At 42.7% G+C, this 19202-nt stretch overlaps 1 protein-coding gene and 1 non-coding gene across 3 annotated transcripts in view; both read right to left on the bottom strand.

The window, feature by feature from the left end:
- AFG2A (AAA ATPase AFG2A) overlaps positions 1 to 19202 on the bottom strand; it is a 595306-nt gene that overhangs the window by 426689 nt on the left and 149415 nt on the right. The window lies entirely within an intron of this gene.
- LOC143977397 (5S ribosomal RNA) lies at positions 7226 to 7344 on the bottom strand. The gene has a single exon (XR_013273678.1). It is a non-coding gene; the product is annotated as a 5S ribosomal RNA (ribosomal RNA).

Raw genomic sequence — 19202 nt, 5'->3', positions numbered from 1 at the left:
TGTTTATATCCAATTAACTTATATCTCCTGTTGTATGGATGTATTGTTTTCCTTTTGTTTTTATTATTCTGTAATTTATTAAAAATCCTTGTTTTTTATACTTCTATTTCTGGCATTTTGATCCATGCACCTGATACCGTTGTTACCTCTTAGACCCCCTCTGTTTGTTCTATTTTGCATACTTGGGATGTGGTATCTGTAGTTTGATCTCTTCATCTTGCTTTTTTGATATCTTGGGAAATGTAGTTCCACAACCTCTGGGGTGCCAAGGTTCCCCATCACTGTGATAGACCAACACAAAGTGGCATATAATTGTGAAGTGGAAGGAAAATGATAAATGCTTTTCAAAATTTCTTACAAATAAATACCTGAAAAGTGTGGCGTGCATTTATATTCAGCCCCTCTGAGTCAATACTTTGTAGAACCACCTTTTGCTGCAATTACAGCTGCAAGTCTTTTTGGGGATGTCTCTACCAGCTTTGCACATCTAGAGAGTGAAATTTTTCCCCATTCTTCTTTGCATAATAGTTCAAGCTCTGTCAGATTGGATGGAGAGCGTCTGTGAACAGCAATTTTCAACTCTTGGCACAGATTCTCAGTTGGATTTAGGTCTGGACTTTAATTGGGCCATTATAACACATGAATATGCTTTGATATAAACCATTCCATTGTAGCTCTGACTGTATGTTTAGGGTCGTTGTCCTGCTGAAAGGTGAACCTCCGCCCCAGTCCCAAGTCTTTTGCAGACTAATAGGTTTTCTTCTAAGATTGCCCTGTATTTGGCTCCATCCATCTTCCCCTCAAACTTGACTAGATTTCCTGGCCCCACTGAAGAAAAGAATCACCACAGCATGATGCTGCCACCACTATGTTTCACGGTGGGGATGGTGTGTTCAGGGTGATGTGCAGTGTTAACTTTCTGCCACATATGGCGTTTGCTTTTAGGCCAAAAAGTTAAATTTTGGTCTCATCTGACCAGAGCTCCTTCTTCCACGTTTGCTGTGTCTCCCATGTGGCTTCTTGAAAACTGCAAATGGGACTTCTTATAACTTTCTTTCAACAATGGATTTCTTCTTGCCACTCTTCCATAAAGGCCAGATTTGTGGAGTGCACGACTAATAGTTATCCTGTGGACAGATTCTCCCACCTGAGCTGTGGATCTCTGCAGCTCCTCCAGAGTTACCATGGGCCTTTTAGCTGCTTCTCTGATTAATGCTCTCCTTGCCCGGACTATCAGTTTGGGTGGATGGCCATGTCTTGGTAATTTTGAAGTTGTGCCATACTCTTTCCATTTCGGATGATGAATTAAACAGTGCTGCGTGAGATATTCAAAGCTTTTTTTTTTTTTTTAGAACCTAACCCTGCTTTAAATTTCTCCACAACTTTATCCCTGACCTGGTGTGTTTCTTGGCCTTCATGATGCTGTTTGCTCACTAAGATTCTCTAACAAACCTTTGAGAGCTTTACAGAACAGCTGTATTTATACTAAGATTAAATTACACACAGGTGGACTCTATTTACTAATAGGTTACTACTGAAGGCAATTGGTTCCACTAGATTTTAGTGAGGGGGGGACCTCTGTGTCCCGTGATGTACTTCAAAGAAAAGGATTTTACAGGTAAGCTTAATTTTACAGGATTTTACAGTTCTATCCTTAAGAAAATTCTATTTTCTTAATCGTACATCACGGGACACAGAGTCATAGTAATTACTATGTGAGATGTCCCAGAGCAATGCCAACTGAGGGGAGGGAGACACAACAGAATTAGGGCAACATGAGACTATAGGACTTATACTGCTGCCTGCAGCACACTACGCCCAACGCGATATCCTCATGCCTTTTTACATTCACCTGATAAAATCTGGTAAATGTATGGACTGAAGACCAAGTTGAGGCCACGGTTGATGTCCCTCTCCTTGGCCCGTTCCAGTGGTCACTTCTATCAAATGCTGATTGGCGATACAAAATGTAAGTACTTTGATAGATATGTTGTACTGAATTTGGTTATTATGTCTTTTTGGAATATCAACTGTACCTCATCATTGGAAGAAATGTCATTGTTTCTTTTTTTATTTGTTTATCTACAAGGCTATTTTGTAAATAGACTATTGGTAATGATGGGCAGCTGGTTTATACATATAACTACTGTTTAATTGTAGTTATTTTTCTAACCACTAGATGGCGGCATCTTTTATTTTCCACTTTTTATCTTTTAGTATTTATTTTTTATTTTTTATTTAATTTCCATTTTCAAGCTATAGCAAAGTTTTTCATAAATGGAGATTTGGATATTTAAATATCCCGATCGGTTTGTATTGTTATACGGCCGTTTTATTAATTTGATTATTTTGTGACACTGACCCCGTTTGAATGTTTAATACTTCCGGTGGTTAGTATATTAAGCCCGTGATGGGGCGTTCGTTTTAACCTATGGCATGGCTCCTTTCCTTACCAGTAGGCTATAAAAAGCTTTGGCACAATGGTGTGGGCGTACCCCTGATGACCACACCCATTGTGCATCTGCGTTCGCATTATTAACTCATGTTGATGAGTTTTTTTACCTTGCTAGCATTTCGTTCGTTTTTTTAAACGTTATCTGTATCTTCTTATGACTCGGTGGAGTCATTTTAAGCGCTTGTTTATTCGGTTTTAATAAATCCTGTTGAAACTATATCACACGATTTGGCACATTTTGTTTTTCTATGGTGATACGTCCTTTAGAGGCGTGCTGTGAGTATCCGAGCGGATCTGAAGATCACGTGACATCCAAACGATTGGGACGATCTCCGGCATCGAGACGTCTATGTGATTCATGATCGAATCTGCGCAGTTTGACCTCCCCTAACAGGGGGTCACTGAGGATCTGGTAAGCCTCCATCTATTAGTGGTGTTTAGAGGTGAAGGGTCCACGTGGTCAAGTATTATTTTTGAATGAACAAGTTTCAGCTACTTTTGCTTCATATTCACACGGGACATTATTTATATTATTTTGCTGCATCAATTTATACATGGTCATTTGAATTCACAGTTGGTTTTTGATCTCATTGGACACTTGAGTTTCAGAAGTATTTTTTATTAAGATTTTTTCATAATATTTGTGTATTTGACTTCACAGTTTTTTTGGTTTATATTTTTGTTAGGCCACATTTACATTTAGTGGCCAAGCGCTGCACTTAATTTCTTTTGTTTTCTTTGTGCCCAGTATCCTGGTTATGGTGTTCAGCTGCTGATTTTTTATTCGTTTTTATTAGTTTTTACTTAGCGCAGATTTTTCTATTTTTTCAATAATCAAATATGGCTCTTTACAAGAAAGAGTAGCCAACCCTGATACCCTTCTTGCAGAAGATATAGCTAATGCCGCGTACACACGAGCGGACTTTTCGACGGACAAGGTCCAACCGTCTTTCCGACTGACTTTCAGCAGAGTTTCCGACGGACTTTCCGAATGAACGGACTTGGCCACACACAATCACACCAAAGTCTGGCAGATTCGAACGTGATGACGTACGACCGGACTAGAATATGGAAGTTCATAGCCAGTAGCCAATAGCTGCCCTAGCGTCAGTTTCTGTCTGTCGGACTAGCATACACACGAGCGGATTTCTCGATATGAAATATTTGAAACATGTTCTAGTTCTAAAGTCCATCAGATTTTTGGACAGCAAAGGTCCGATGGAGCCCACATACGATCGAATTGTCCGCCGGATTCGTTCTGTCGGACCTTTGCTGTCGAAAAGTCCGGTCGTCTGTACGCGGCATAACAGAAAATTAGTTTTCTTCTCAAAAGGACGAAGGGAATATTCTATCAGTTCAAAAAAGGCTGTTTCAGCAATGCCGACAGAACTAAATTCAAGTTCCAAGGGTTCAGGAGTGACTTAACTGGAGGATTAAGCCGTGTTAGCCCCTGAATAAGCTACAAACCAAAGAACGCAAAGCAAATGGTTGTTGGAATGATACCAGTAGGGCCTCAATAGCCAAACCATTAAATTTAGCGCTTGTAAGTTAGGATGAAATACCGGACCTTGTGAAAGAAGGTCTGGACGTGGTGGTAGGATCCATGAGTCCCCTACCGCCATCTTTATGATCTCTGCATACTAAAGCTCTTCTGGGCCACAAGAATCACCAATTTTCCTTCATGCTTGATCCTGCGAAGCAGTTGTGAAAGCAGCAAAATAGGAGGAAAAGCATAAATCAGTGAGAACCTGTTCCCCTGGAATACTAAGGCATCTGTTCCGCATGCTAGCAGATCCCTTGTTCTTGACACAAAGTTGTCAATTTCCTTGTTGAACCTGGACGCAAACAGTAAGTCTGGGATCCCCCATCTTTGGCGCATTGCCAGGAAGATATCGGGGTGAAGGGAACATTCCCCCAGGAACAACTGCTGGAGACTTGAGTAGTCTGCATGCCAATTTTCTATTCCCGGAATAAAGACTGCCGATAGGCAAGGTACACTATTTTCTGCCCAATTTAAGATATGATTCATCTCTCTCTGGGCCACACGACTTCTCAGGCCCCCCTTGGTGATTGATATAGGCCACTACTGTGGTATTATCGGATCGGATCATGACAGGACAATTCCGTAACCTGAACATCTAGGCCCTCAGGGCCAAGCTCGCTGACCAGATCTTTAGAACGTTGATGGTCATTGTTACCATCTTCCAGGTAACTGGTAGGGAAGATTTTCCCTTCTGCAGATTCTTAGTTATCAACCACCGAGGCTTCGGCGCACCATGGAGGCAGATACATTGGGAAATCTAGAGCTTGGATCTTCTTGTTCCAAGCCGAAAATATACTGTTTTGCAGCAGCCTCAAATGAAACTGCGCATAAGGAACAGCCTCGAGTGAAGCCACCATCTTTCCCAACAACCTCATGCAAAGTCGAATAGAAGGATTCTTCATTGCCTTGACCACCTGAATCAGTTCCTTTATGGCCATGATCTTTGCCTGGGGCAAGAATACCTTTTTATGGGCTGTATCAATAATCATACCCAGGTATTCTAATCTCCTTGATAGTTTTTTAAGGAGGATTTCTCTAGGTTGAGATTTCAACCTAGGTATTCCAAGTAATTGACTGTAGATCATGGTCTAAACGGGCTACTAATTGGTCTATCAAGAGCAGATCATCCAGGTAAGCTATAATCATTATACTTAGGGCGTCCTTAATCCAGCTACAGGAGGGGCCAGGACCTTTGTAATATTCGAGGTGCAGTAGCTAGACCGAAAGGCAAAGCTACAAACTGAAAAACAGGATTTTTATAAACAGCTTACCTGTAAAATCCTTTTCTTTGAAGTACATCAGGGGACACAGAGCCATAGTAGTTACTATGTGGGTTATAGGCCACCTTCAGGTGATGGACACTGGCACGCCCTAAATTAAAATGTGCACTCCCTATATAACCCCTCCCACTACTGGGAGTACCTCAGTTTTGTAGCAAAGCAATACACGTGTACACCAAAGAAGGGAGGGACCTCTGATGTACTTCAAAGAAAAGGATTTTACAGGTAAGCTGTTTATAAAAATCATGTTTCCTTTTCATACATCAGGGGACACAGTTACTATGTGGGATGTCCCATAGCAATGCCAACTGAAGGGAAGGAGACACAACAATAGTAGGGCACCAAGAGACTAGAGGACTCATACTGCAGCCTGCAGTATACTGCGCCCAAAAGGCGAAATCTTCATGACCTTTTACATCTACTTGATAGAATATAGTAAATGTATGGATTGAAGACCAAGTTGCGGCCTTGCAGATCTGAGCCATGGAGGCTTGGTGATGCACTGCCCAAGAAGCACTAACGGCCCTGGCGGAGTGCCTTTAACATAAAAAAGGAGGAATTCTCTTCTTTTAAGCCAAAAAGCTTGAACAATCACTTGACGAAACGATCTAGAAATCATAGATTCCAATGCTGTCTGTCCTCTTTTAGGACCGTCAGGCAACATAAACAAAAAACATCTGTGTTTATGCATCACAGCGGTCACCTTTAAATGCACCTTGACCGCTCTCACCACATCAAGAGAATGTAGTGACCTTTCTTTCAGAGAATGAAGTTCTGAAAAAAACGAAGGCAGAGCAATATCTTGATTTAATTAAAAAAAAACTGACACTAGCTCCGGAAGGAAATTAGGATGAGGCCGCAATCCAACCTTATCCTTAAGAATAATCCAATATGACTCTTTACAAGAAAGAGCAGCCAACCCTGATACTCTTCTTGCAGAAGATATGGACACCAGGAAAATGATGTTCTTCGTCAAGAGGACCAAGGGAAGAATCCTGAATTGACTCAAAAAGACTGTTTTTGTAAAACCGACAGGACTAATCTTAAATCCCAAGGGTTCAGGGGTGACCTAACTGGAGGATTTAATCCCCGGTTCTCCCTGAATAAGTTATGAACCAGAGAGTGAAAAGTAAATGGTCCTTGAAAAAACACAGATAAAGGCCGATACTTGGCCTTTGAAAGTACTCAGGGCCAGCTTAAATTTCGAATCCCATCCGTAAGAATTCGAAGGTTCCTACCTATGACATATTTCCTGGGGTGCCAACCCCTGGATTCACACCAGTAGACATGCCTTCCAGACTCATTAGTATATGACATTGGAGGCCGGCAAAGAAACTACTGAATCTGACAGCCCACGCCTTATTTTAGATTAAATTTTGCGTTTTTAAGGAAGAATGGAATACTGGACTTTTGCAAAAGAAGGTCTATCCACAGTGGTAGGAACCAAGGGTCACCCGCCACCATCTTTACGATTGCGGCAAACCAAGAACTCCTGGGCCACACTGGGTCACAAGAATCACCTCCTTCCCTTCTTGCTTGCTCCTGTGAAAAAGGCGTGGAAGCAGAACAGGAGGGGAAGCATAGATCAGTGAAAAACTGATCCAAAGGAGACAACAAGGCATCTGTTTTGGATGTCATCGGATCCTTTGTCCTTGACACAAAGTTGTCGATCTTGTTGTTGAACTCGGATGTCAATAGACCCACATCCGGAACTCCCCTGGGTATATTGACAAAATGATGCCAGGAAGAAGGAACGATTCTCCCGGAAAAAATAGCACTCAAGTAGTCCGCCTGCCAATTCTTCATTCCTGGAATGAAATTGCTGATAGGCAAGGAATGTTGCTTTCTGCCTAAGACAGAAAAAAAATTCACCTCTTTCTGGACCACATGACTTCTCGTGCCCCCTTGGTGATTGAGATAAGCCACCGCTGTGGCATTGTTGGATTGAGCCTACGGCGCCTGATATTCCCAGGTGGTCTCCCATACAAGTACTAACCAGGCCCGACACTGCTTAGCCTCCGAGATCAGACGAGATCGGACGCATTCAGGGTGATATGGCCGTAGGCTGAATCCAGAAAGGACAATAGTCTGAGTGTCCAGGCTTCCAGGGCCAGGCGTACTGCCCGAATCTCTAGAATATTGATGGGCAAGGTCATTTCTGATCTGGACCATTTCCCTTGGACAGATGTTTCTTCCAAGACTGCTCCCCAGCCGAAAGGGCTGGCTTTTGTTACCACTTTCCAGGTAACTGGTAGAGAGGATCTTCCTTTTAGAAGATTTTTGGTTATCGACCATCAATTGAGGCTCTGACACACTTTGGCGGATAAACACAACGGGAAGTCCAGAGTTTGGATCTTCTTGTTCCAAGTTGACAGGATACTGTTTTGCAGCAGTCTTGAATGGAACTGCGCATAAGGAACTGTCTTGAAGAAGCCACCATCTTTCCTAATCACATGCAAAGATAAATAGAAGGATACTTCTTTGTTTCCTGGGGTAAAAATACCTTTTAGTGGACTGTATCTATGATCAACCCTAACTACTGCAATCTCCCTGATGTCTGAAGGATCTTACTAGGTTGAGGAGCCAACCCAAGTATTTCAGGTAGCTGACTGTGGTAATTAGACCTTGGTTTAAATGGGCTACCGATTGACCTATCAAGAGTAAATCATCAAAGTAGGCTAGTATCGTTATACTTAGAGCCCTTAACCGGGCTAAAGGAGGGGCCAGGATCTTTATACACACTCGAGTTGCAGTAGCTAGCTCGAAAAGGTATAGCTACAAACTGGGAATAAAGATTTTCTACCTTGAACCATAGAAATTTCTGATGAGCGGGGAAGATCGGCACATGGAGATAAGCATCCAGGATGTCGATAGACGCCCAAAGTTCTCCCCTTGTAGGAAGGAGACTACCGATTGGATAAATTCCATGCAGAGAGAAAGACTTATTTTTCTCTGGATCCTTAGGAATGTTTGATCTGAGAAAAAACGAGGAGACAGGGACTCTTGGAACTCCAGATTGGAGCTATTGAGGAAGTCCCCCATTCGCCTTCATGACAGATCTATGAGAACTGCAGAAGAATTCCCCCTATTGAGCTAGCAGGGCGCCTCCTGATAAGGAGGCTACAGTAACCCCTAGGGTTAAATCTGAGGATTACCTATTGAACCTGATGGCAGAAGCCATCGTGACTGCCTGGAGGCTGATGCCTCTGGCACAAACAGAAGGAGCTTTTTAAAAATAAAAATATATTTACTCCTTTACTTAACCAGTTGCCGACCGCCGCACGACGATGTACGTCGACAGCATGGCACGGGCAGGCATATTGGCGTACATGTACGTCCCTGCCTTGCCCCGGGTCGGGCCCCCGACCGGTGCCTGCGGCGGTCGGTATTCGTTCGGGACCGATCCGGGATGAGGGGGCGGCCATTCATTCATGGCCACCCCCTCGCGATCGCTCCCGACGAATAGAAAGTCTTCGTGACATCACTTCCTCTCCTGTAATGTAAACACAGGAGAGGAAATGATGTAATCTCTCCTCGTGTCGGTCTTTTTCGTTCCGGCACGGAGGAGAGAGGATCGGTGAGTTGCACCAACACACTACACTAACAGTAGAACACGCCAGGCACACTTTTCACCCCCCCGATCACCCCCCAATCACCCCCCAATCACCCCTGCCCCCCCCAGTCACAGTGACACCAAGTGCATTTTTTTTTTTTTTTTTTTTTTTTTTTTTTTTTTGCATTGGTGTCATTTGTGACTGTAATAACTGTTAGGGCAGTTAGGGTTAGCCCCCTTTAGCTCTAGGGTGCCCCCCTAACCCCCCCAATAAAGGTTTAACCCCGTGATCACCCCCCGTCGCCAGTGTCACTAATAAGCGATTTTTTTCTGATCGCTGTATTAGTGTCACAGGTGACGCTAGTTAGGCAGGTAAGTATTTGGGTTCGCCGCAGCTTTTTATAGCGTCAGGGACCCCCATATACTACCGCATAGCCCCCTGATTGCCCCCCAGTTAACCCTTTCACCAGTGATCACCATATAACTGTTACAGGTGACGCTGGTTGGTTAGTTATTTTTTTTTTGTTTCAGGGCACCCGCCATTTATTACCTAATAAAGGTTTAACCCCCTGATCACCCGGCGGGTGATATAAGTTTGAGGGTCAGATAAGGCCTGCGTCGCCCCAGCGTCAGGTTAGTGCCAGTACCGCTAACACCCACGCGTAAAGCATACACCTCCCTTAGTAATATAGTATCTGATCAGATCTATATTAGCATTGCCTGCATTTTAGGTTTCCCAAAACGCATTGTTAGCGGGATCAGCCCAGATACCCGCTAGCACCTGCGTTTAGCCCCTCCGCCAAGCCCAGCCCAGCCCACCCAAGTGCAGTATCGATCGATCACTGTCACTTACAAAACACAACACACATAACTGCAGCGTTCGCAGAGTCAGGCTTGATCCCTGCGATCGCTAACAGTTTTTTTTGTAGCGTTTTGAAACAGTCGCTGACAGGCTAGGTGCTTTTTTACCTGTGAGTCTCACTAGTGTACCCCTAAATTTAGAGCCCAAAATGGCAAAGCGAAGGTACACTAGTGAAGAGGCCTACACGTTTCTGAGCATGACAGATAGTGAAGAGGACGTCACTCATCTGTCAGATTCAGGCTCAGAATACGATCCTGTAGAGGACAGCGGCTCCATGACAGATAGCTCTGACGACGGAGATGAGGCCTCTGTTAGGGACAGGTGTGCCCGATCCCGAATGTATTCTGTTGTTGAGGTGCATAAACCGCAGGCCACTCGTATGGAGCAGAGACGTACTAGAGCCGCTCATCCTTCTGGTGAACTGGCAAGCACCAGCGGCCTAGTACACCCTGGACCTACATCCAGCACTGCAGTAACACGTGGTGACGTGGCGAGTCCCATAAGTGCAGTTCAAGCTGGCGAGGTGGCAAGCACAAGTAGTGTCACCAAGAAGACAAAGACAGGCCCGTCGTACCCATAGTGCCCTTCCTGCAGAATTCGCCAATCCTATTTGGGTGCCCACCACTTCTGCAGAACCCGTACTTCCCCCATTCACTGGCCAACCTGGCATTAAGGTGGAAACAGTTGATTTTACGACACTTGACTTTTACTCACTGTTTTTCACCGAAGATCTCTTTAGATCTATTGTGGACCAAACCAATTTGTACGCTGCTCAACACATCGCCACTATTCCCCAGTCCGCCCTTGCCAAACAATGGAAACCAGTTACGGTTTCTGAATTTAAAATCTTTCTGGGCCTCTCCCTCAACATGGGCATAACCAAAAAGAGTGAGTTGCGGTCATATTGGTCCACTGACCCAATTCACCATATGCGCGTGTTCTCTGCTTCCATGTCCAGGGCACGATACGAGATGATTTTGCGGTTCATGCACTTCAGCGACAATGAACTCTGTCGTCCTCGTGGAGACCCTGAGTACGATCGGCTCTACAAAATTCGGCCCCTCATAAACCACTTCAACCAACGTTTTGCAGACTTGTTTACTCCCGATCAAGTTGTCTGCGTTGATGAGTCCCTGATTAAGTTTTCTGGTCGCTTGTCATTCAAACAATACGTCCCCAACAAGCGTTCCAGATACGGGGTCAAGATGTATAAGCTCTGTGACAGGGCCACAGGCTATACACGTAGTTTTATGGTTTATGAGGGTAAAGATAGTCACGTAGAGCCGGAGAACTGCCCTGACTACATAGGAAGCGCTGGCAAGATAGTGTGGGACATGGTGTCACCCTTATTCGGAAAGGGGTACCACTTGTACGTGGACAATTATTACACAAGCGTGCCACTGTTTAGTCACTTGTTTGATCAGCAGATTGGAGCATGTGGCACCGTGCGACCTAATCGCCGGGGCTTTCCCCAGCGGCTTGTAGAGTCCCGTCTTAGGCTGGGGGAGAGAGCCTGCTTGCGCAGTAATAATTTGCTCGCTATGAAGTGGAGGGATAATAAGAATGTTTTCGTTCTTACCTCCCTTCATGCAGACACGACGGTCCAAATTCCTACGGCGACTGGTATTGTGGAGAAACCCCTCTGTGTCCACAAATATAACCTTAACATGGGAGGGGTGGACCTCAATGACCAGTTGTTGGCGCCGTATCTAGTTGCCCGTAAGTCCAGACGCTGGTACAAAAAAGTGTCTGTTTATTTATTCCAATTGGCTATACTGAATGCTTATGTACTACACAAAGCTTCAGGACGGACTGGATCCTTCCTCAAATTCCAGGAGGATATCGTCAGAGCCCTTCTGTATCCAGGCGGTGCTCCACCTCACCTTCCCCTACCAGATGCAGTAAGCCGGCTGCATGAGAGGCATTATTCTTATGTCATCCCGAGTACCCCTACCCAACGAGCCCCCCAAAGAAAATGTCGTGTCTGCAGAAAGCGCGGATTTAGGCGTGACACCCGTTCTTATTGTCCCCGCTGTCCTGACCAGCCTGGTCTTTGTCAGGGTGAGTGTTTTGAACGCTACCATTCACTAGTTGAGTATTAGCGTAGGGTACAGCATTGCACAGGCTAGGCACACGTTCACAGGGTCTCCCAAGATGCCATTGCATTTTGAGAGACCCAAACCGCTGGAACCGTTACAACAGAAAAAGTGTTAAAAAAAAAAAAAAAAGTGTTAAAAAAAAAAAAAGTAAAAACAAAAAAAATATAAAATAAAAAAACCAAAAATAGTTGTCGTTTTATTGTTCTCTCTCTCTCTATTCTCTCTCTATTGTTCTGCTCCTTTGTACTGTATTCTATTCTGCAATGTTTTATTGTTAACCATTTTTTGTTTTCAGGTACGCCATTCAGCTGTAGCGTGGATTTATTTATCTTGACAGCAACAGCGTTTGCTCCCACGATATGTAAAGCCACGACTCCATCGCTGTCGGAGGTGATTTCACCACCACAGTTAAAAAAGAGCATATATGCCGAAGCATGGGGGCATAAGGGGTGGAGGAGCGATTTTGCTCCTAATGCCGCGTACATACAGTCAAAATTCCGACGGAGGGCTTGCCCGTGGAAAAGTTTGAATGTATGTACGCGGCATAACTTTTTTGCGGGAGGATGCCCCCATGCTTCGGCATATATATATTTTAGGCACAGATTGTGTTAAATGTGTTATTTTTTGCGATTTTTTTTTTGTATTTGCTTTGCAGGTATGGTAAGTCCTACTGTTATACTGTAATGTTACTTTGTTTTATTGTTAACCATCATTTGCTTAGCAGGTACGCCATTCTGCTGCAGAGCGGATTTATTTATCTTGACAGCAACAGCGTTTGCTCCCATGATACATAAAGCCGCGATTCCAGCACTGTCGGGGGTGATTTCACCACCACAGTTAAAAAAGAGCATATATGCCGAAGCATGGGGGCATAAGGGGTGGAGGAGCGATCTGCTCCTACCTTTTGCGGGAGGATGCCCCCATGCTTCGGCATATATAAATGGTGCATGTATGCCCACCATTAGAAAGTGGGTGGATGAAGGGTGGTATCTAATGGTGGGCATACCCACCGATCAATATTTTTTTTTCGTTCAGCCCACAGGCTGCATGAAAAAAAAATTACAATATATGCCCAACCAGTTCCAGCAACATACTGGTATGTTGCGGGACTTTGAGTGCTTATACCAGAATGATGCCTGCAGGTTTAGGTATCATCTTGGTATCATTCTTTTCAGCCAGCGGTCGGCTTTTATGTAAAAGCAATCCTAGCGGCTAATTAGCCTCTAGACTACTTTTACAAGCAGTGGGAGGGAATGTCCCCCCCCCCCCGCACCATCTTCCATGGTTTTCTCAGGCTCTCCTGTCCCAACAGGAAACCTGAGAATGCAGCCGGTGGTTCCGCCAGCTGACCATAGAGCTGATCAGAGATCAGAATGGCTCCAATCATCTCTATGGCCTAAGACACCGGAAGCTACGAACATTTCATGACTTAGATTTTGCGGGATGTAAACAGCGCCATTGGGAAATTGGGAAAGCATTTTATCACACCGATCTTGGTGTGGTCAGATGCTTTGAGGACAGAGGAGAGATCTAGGGTCTGATAGACCCTAATTTTTTTAAAAAAGAGTACCTGTCACTACCTATTGCAATCATAGGGGATATTTACATTCCCTGAGATAACAATAAAAATCATAAAAAAATATATATAAATGAAAGGAACAGTTTAAAAAAAAATAAAAAAAGCAAAATAAATAATAAAAAAAAAATAAATAAAAAAAACACCCCTGTCCCCCCCTGCTAAGGCGCAACGCGGAACGCAAGCGTTGGTCTGGTGGCATATGTAAACAGCAATTGCACCATGCATGTGAGGTATCACCACGAAGGTCAGATCGAGGGTACTAATTTTAGCAGTAGACCTCCTCCGTAAATCTAAAGTGGTCACCTGTAAAGGCATTTAAAGGCTTTTAAAAATGTACGTAGTTTGTCGCTGCTGCACGTTTCTGCGCAATTTTAAAGCATGTCATGTTTGGTATCCATGTACTCGGCCTAAGATCATATTTTTTATTTCATCAAACATTTGGGCAATATAGTGATTTTTAGTGCATTAAAATAAAAAAAAGTGTGTTTTTTCCCCAAAAAATGCGTTTGAAAAATCGCTGCGCAAATACCGTGTGAAAAAAAAAAATGAAACACCCACCATTTTAATCGGTAGGGCTTTTGCTTTAAAAAAACACTTCATGTTTGGGGGTTCAAAGTAATTTTCTTGCAAAAAAAAATATTTTTTCATGTAAACAAAAAGTGTCAGAAAGGGCTTTTTCTTCAAGTGGTTAGAAGAGTGGGTGATGTGTGACATAAGCTTCTAAATGTTGTGCATAAAATGCCAGGACAGTTCAAAACCTCCCCAAATGACCCCATTTTAGAAAGTAGACACCCCAAGCTATTTGCTGAGAGGCAGGTCGAGTCCATGGAATATTTTATATTTTGACAAAAGTTGTGGAAAAAATACATTATTATTATTTTTTTTTTTTTTTTTTGCACAAAGTTGTCAGTAAATGATATATTGCTCAAACATGCCATGGTTATATGTAAAATTACACCCCAAAATACATTCTGTTGCTTCTCCTGAGTACGGGGATACCACAAGTGTGAGACCTTTTGGGAGCCTAGCCGCGTACGGTACCCCAAAATCCAAGCACCACCTTCAGGATTTCTAAGGGTGTAAATTTTAGATTTCATTCCTCACTGCCTATCACAGTTTCGGAGGCCATGGAATGCCCAGATAGCACAAAATCCCCCCAAGTGACCCCATTTTGGAAAGGAGACACCCCAAGCTATTTGCCGAGAGGTATGGTTAGTATTTTGCAGACCTTCATTTTTGTCACAAAGTTTTGAAAATTGAAAAAAAGAAAAAAAATATACATTATTTTTTTTTTTCTTCATTTTCAAAAACAAATGAGAGCTGCAAAATACTCACCATGCCTCTCGGCAAATAGCTTGGGGTGTCTACTTTCCAAAATGGGGTCATTTTGGGGGGTTTTGTGCTATTTTGGCATTTTACGGCCTTCAAAACTGTGATAGGTAGTGAGGTGTAAAATCAAAAATTTACACCCTTAGAAATCCTGAAGGCGGTTCTTGGTTTTCGGGGCCCCGTACGCGACTAGGCTCCCAAAAAGTCCCACACATGTGGTATCCCCGTACTCAGGAGAAGCAGCAGAATTTATTTTGGGGTATCATTTCACATATGTCCCTGGCATGTGTGAGCAATATATCATTTAGTGACAACTTTGTGAAAAAAAAATAAAAAAAAATAAAAGTTTGTAATTTTCCCGCAACTTGTGGCAAAATATAAAATATTCCATGGACTCAACATGCCTCTCAGCAAATAGCTTGGGGTGTCTACTTTCTAAAATGGGGTCATTTGTGGGGGTTTTGTGCCATCTTGGCATTTTATGGCCTTCAAAACTGTAATAGGTAGTGAGGCGTGAAATCAAAAATGTACGCCCTTAGAAAGCCTGAAGGCGGTTCTTGGCTTTCGGGGCCCCGTACGCAGCTAGGCTCCCCAAAAATCCCACACATGTGGTATCCCCGTACTCAGGAGAAGCAGCAGAATTTATTTTGGGGTGTCATTTTACATATGCCCATGGCATGCGTGAGCAATATATCATTTAGTGACAACTTTGTGAAAAAAAAAATAAAAAAAAAAAAGTTTGTAATTTTCCCGCAACTTGCGGCAAAATATAAAATATTCCATGGACTCAACATGCCTCTCACCAAATAGCTTGGGGTGTCTACTTTCTAAAATGGGGTCATTTGTGGGGGTTTTGTGCCATCTTGGCATTTTATGGCCTTCAAAACTGTGATAGGTAGTGAGGCGTGAAATCAAAGATTTACGCCCTTAGAAAGCCTGAAGGCGGTTCTTGGCTTTTGGGGCCCCGTACGCAGCTAGGCTCCCAAAAAGTCCCACATATGTGGTATCCCCGTACTCAGGAGAAGCAGCAGAATTTATTTTGGGGTGTCATTTCACATATGCCCATGGCATGCGTGAGCAATATATCATTTAGTGACAACTTTGTGAAAAAAAAAATAAAATAAAAAAAGTTTGTAATTTTCCCGCAACTTGCGGCAAAATATAAAATATTCCATGGACTCAACATGCCTCTCACCAAATAGCTTGGGGTGTCTACTTTCTAAAATGGGGTCATTTGTGGGGGTTTTGTGCCATCTTGGCATTTTATGGCCTTCAAAACTGTAATAGGTAGTGAGGCGTGAAATTAAAAATTTACGCCCTTAGAAAGCCTGAAGGCGGTGCTTGGTTTTCGGGGCCCCGTACGCGGCTAGGCTCCCAAAAAGTCCCACATATGTGGTATCCCCGTACTCAGGAGAAGCAGCAGAATTTATTTTGGGGTGTCATTTCACATATGCCCATGGCATGTGTGAGCAATATATCATTTAGTGACAACTTTGTGAAAAATTTATAAAGTTTGTCATTTTCCCGCAACTTGTGGCAAAATATAAATTATTCCATGGACTCAACATGCCTCTCAGCAAATAGCTTGGGGTGTCTACTTTCTAAAATGGGGTCATTTGTGGGGGTTTTGTGCCATCTTGGCATTTTATGGCCTTCAAAACTGTGATAGGTAGTGAGGAGTAAAATGACATATGTATGCCCTTAGAAATCCTGAAGGCGGTGCTTGGCTTTCGGGGCCCCGTACGCGGCTAGGCTTCCAAAAAGTCGACCACATGTGGTATCCCCGTACTCAGGAGAAGCAGCAGAATGTATTTTGGGGTAAAATTCCACATATAACCATGGCATGTGTGAGCAATATATCATTTAGTGACAACTTTGTGTAAAAAAAAAAAAAATTTTTTTTTTTGTCATTATTCAATCGCTTGCGGCAAAAAAATAAAATATTCAATGGGCTCAACATGCCTCTTATCAATTTCCTTAGGGTGTCTACTTTCCAAAATGGGGTCATTTGGGGGGGTTTTCTACTGCCCTGCCATTTTAGCACCTCAAGAAATGAGATAGGCAGTCATAAACTAAAAGCTGCGTAAATTCCAGAAAATGTACCTTAGTTTGTAGATGTGACAACTTTTGCGCAAACCAATAAATATACAGTTATTGACTTTTTTTTTACCAAAGACATGTGGCTGAATACATTTTGGCCTAAATGTATGACTAAAATTGAGTTTATTGGATTTTTCTAATAACAAAAAGTAGAAAATATCATTTTTTTTCAAAATTTGCGGTCTTTTTACGCTTATATCGCAAAAAATAAAAATCGCAGAGGCAATCAAATACCATCAAAAGAAAGCTCTATTTGTGGGAAGAAAAGGACGCAAATTTTGTTTGGGTACAACATTGCATGACCGCGCAATTACCAGTTAAAGCAGCGCAGTGCCAAAGTGTAAAAAGACCTCTGGTCATTTACCAGCAAAATGGTCCGGTCTGAAAGTGGTTAAATAGAAAAAAACAGGGTACTTTTCCCACTGGAATTTCTTTGGATGAATTATCCAAACATCCTCAAATAGCTGTTCCACCGCAAAGGAAGACTAGCCAGGAGTATTTGCATGGTAAAAGGAAGTTTATCCTCCGCTCATGTGCGTTCCTGCACTCATGCATTTTAGCTGCTTGTGTTTAACTACAATGTGCACAGAACTGTGTATAGCATCTGTCTATATAGGTACAAACCGCCGTAGGCATCTCAGCAGTTGTGCATTTGACTCATTTATAAGCCAGCACCTGCATGAGTACCTTGTGCAAGTTCTATAAAAGGAACTCACAAACAATTATTGCAAGAATAAAGCTGCCGGAACTCTAGGCCTGCTGAGCAGGACACCTAGAACACCTGTTAAACTGGCCTCACAACGATTAAGCAATTGTTGTCAGCAGGCTGCTCAATCTGCCAGAGAAAAAAGTGGGTATTTTTGTGTGTGATTTTTCACAGGAATTCCAACTTTATTCGTTGGATGCCTAAGCATTTGAGTATTGTCTGCCAAAAACAGCTCTTATTCACAGAGGGTATACTGCGTTAATTGCTAGTATACCGTACTTAGTAAATTTCCTCCACCATAGGATAAAGTATAAAAACTTTCTTAGGAGGAAAATAACATTTATCTGGGAGATCTTCGCAGATACAAAAAAGGCTTTCCGACAATAAATGGACAGGAAAAAGCATGCACAGTCTGAAGAGGCATGATCTGAGAAAGCATGACAAGGTATGTGCTCTATACAACCCCCAGTGGTGACTTTTAGGCACGACAACATTTACTTTTTAAAGGAGACAATTCATCAGAAACTTTATATTTCTTTTGAAGTCTCCACTTACCTCTCCAGCCGCAGGGATTTCTGTGGTAAAACCAACAGACCCAATCTTCACCTCTCACGGCGGGCTCCGTTTAAAAAACCTTCAGGAACTGGGGCCCCCTTTTATCGGGGGATACGCACTCCTGGACCCATAAAAGCACCCCGTCAGAAAAAACTTATGGCTGAAAAAAAAAAGTTCTGGATCCCCGGGTCCAGCTCTCTAAAAAGAGAAGCGGTAGGGGCTAAACCTCGTTTCTTCCCACCACGAGGCCTGGGTACCATTCAATTCAGCCTAAAAAGACACTGAATATACAGTAACCAAGCCTTGATGAAGCGGCTATAGATGACAACCACCAAACATTTCAGCCATTATTTGCTCTTATGCAATATATACTGTATGTGTATTGTATTTTTTGGGGATTCATTTTCCCCCTTTTTAAGTATACATATGACATATGATATATATTTTCCTTTGTATACCTGTTGTGGTTTATGATAAATATTCAAATTTTATATATATCTGTGTCCCTACACATATGTCTGGAGTTGACTGTTTAATGCCCACTTTGCACTTTTCTTTTTTTACTATTTTGCAAGAGGGTCACACTTTTTGCAGTTTCAGTTGCTGTGATCCAAAGTCATTCAGCCATGTACTGGACAGCAGTTTTATGACTGTTAACATACCATCTTGGAAGACTTTATAATATTAGCACAGGTAATTGAATGCCCAGACTCCATTTTATTTTATTGCAAATCGTGTAAATTAAAGGAAGGTGTCAGATAGCAAAACTCATCAAACCAATCCATTTCTCTTCCTTTAGGTCTTGAAAATTGTTTGGTCTTTTTATCAAAGTCTCATACATCGGGAGTTTACAAAAAATGTCAAAACAAAGTTTCATAGTTAGACAATATTTGTGCAGCTGTTCTGTATATCTGGCATGGGGCTTCAGTCTGCTTCTTATCTTTTCCGCTATGCAATGTTTTTACTTATTATCTTTAACAACCCCCAGTTCAAAATGTAAAATCTGGGTTAGTTTGGAAAGGCTTTGATGGCTATCTTGCATAATACACATCTATTTTAGAAGATATTTTAAAACCTCAAAGGAAATGTAAGTGTTCTTTGGTCAGCGCCTTCAACATGTTCCACCAGGTCACTATGAAAA

Source organism: Lithobates pipiens, unplaced genomic scaffold (assembly GCF_037356315.1).
Source record: "Lithobates pipiens isolate NorthernLeopardFrog02 unplaced genomic scaffold, aLitPip1_a1.2 Scaffold_13, whole genome shotgun sequence".
Classification (NCBI taxonomy): domain Eukaryota; kingdom Metazoa; phylum Chordata; class Amphibia; order Anura; family Ranidae; genus Lithobates; species Lithobates pipiens.
Note: the sequence above shows the minus strand (reverse complement) of the source record. Positions and strands in the feature narration are given on the sequence as shown.